Source organism: Propithecus coquereli, unplaced genomic scaffold (genome assembly GCF_000956105.1).
Source record: "Propithecus coquereli isolate 6110/MARCELLA unplaced genomic scaffold, Pcoq_1.0 Scaffold227, whole genome shotgun sequence".
Lineage (NCBI taxonomy): Eukaryota > Metazoa > Chordata > Mammalia > Primates > Indriidae > Propithecus > Propithecus coquereli.
In genome coordinates this window covers 3,720,740-3,722,126 of record NW_012147808.1, presented here as the reverse complement: position 1 = coordinate 3,722,126, position 1,387 = coordinate 3,720,740, and positions in this window count along the sequence as shown.

The window sequence follows — 1,387 nt, the reverse complement described above, 5'->3', positions numbered from 1 at the left end:
TTATTCTTTATAAAATATTCTCATTTATCATTTATGCTCTGATGCTCTTCCCATCCTGATGTTTTAGATTAAAAAGCAGATTTTCTGCTGTTTAAAGGCTAAATAAAGAACACTGACATAATATGGTAAATTCAAGGTTTGCGGTACCATATACAGGGTTATTGATGTAGAATAAAGCACTTACTGTTTCCATGACACCCTAACAAACGTCACAGGAAAGGACATGAAGGGTAAGAAAGCTGCCTCACATCACAGAGTGGAGTCTTCTGATTTTAACTATGTCCACTTTCTTTTCTTTTTTTTTTTTCACTTTATTTTCTTAAACACATTTGATGTCACAAATAGCATTGGGTTCCTGCCTCAGAATTGTTCAGGAAAATTTAAATTGCTTTAGTGCTCATTGCCCTGGCTTTGTCTCACCCCTAAAATGAGCTAAATCACTAAGACAACAGAAGAAAAGAAGGTTCAGGCATTGATGAGGAAGAAAACCAGTAGAAACAGAGAAAGGTGTTTTTTTTGTTTGTTTGTTTGTTTGTTTTCAAATTCCAGAAATAATAGAAGTATAAATGTTGAGAGTTTTAGGGAAATCAGCAGAGTAATATAGAGGGGAGAGAAAAGGATCTGAAAATCTGAAATTTGAAGAGAACATCGCAGGTTTCCAGGGAAAGGAATATGCTTTGCTAGACAGGCAAGGAATAAATCTTTTGTTACTGAATAATAATTCTGGATGAAAAAAATGGTGGATTTAAGGAAATTAACAGGAAGGGTAATTACAAGTAGGATTTTATTTTATTCTTTTTCTTTGTAATAATAATATTTTGAAAAAGGTATCCAAATGTGACTGATATGCACACATATGTACATATAAATGCATCTAAAATTTATTGCTTGAAATATAACTAAAAAACATTTCTTACAAAGACAACCTTTATACTACTTCCTTTATGATTCTAAATGTATGTATATTTCAACTTTGAAACAGGAATTCTATTATTTCAAGAATGAATGATGCTAGGATTAGTTTTATTGCAAAAACTGGTGGGAAGGAAATAGCAGGCAATGTGGATAGTGGGGCATGAAGAGGTCAACTTCCCAAGGTCACAGCTGCAAGAGATGCTGTGAGAGGATCCTGAGCAATCTGAGGTGCAGCCCCAGCATATTAAGGGTGTGGCCATCAGGAAAGACCAGGAGAAATGACAGAATAAGTTGCTATCTAGAGGAGAATATGAATTTAACATTGATATCAAAGTGATTGCATAGAGGACATGGAGGGCTGGCCCCATCGTATGGCTGTTTATGAAGAGTATACAAGAGTTTATAATTTTAATGTAAGATTCTGTGTAATGTTAGCATGTTAGTTCCATCTATGCAAATGAATTATCCCCAA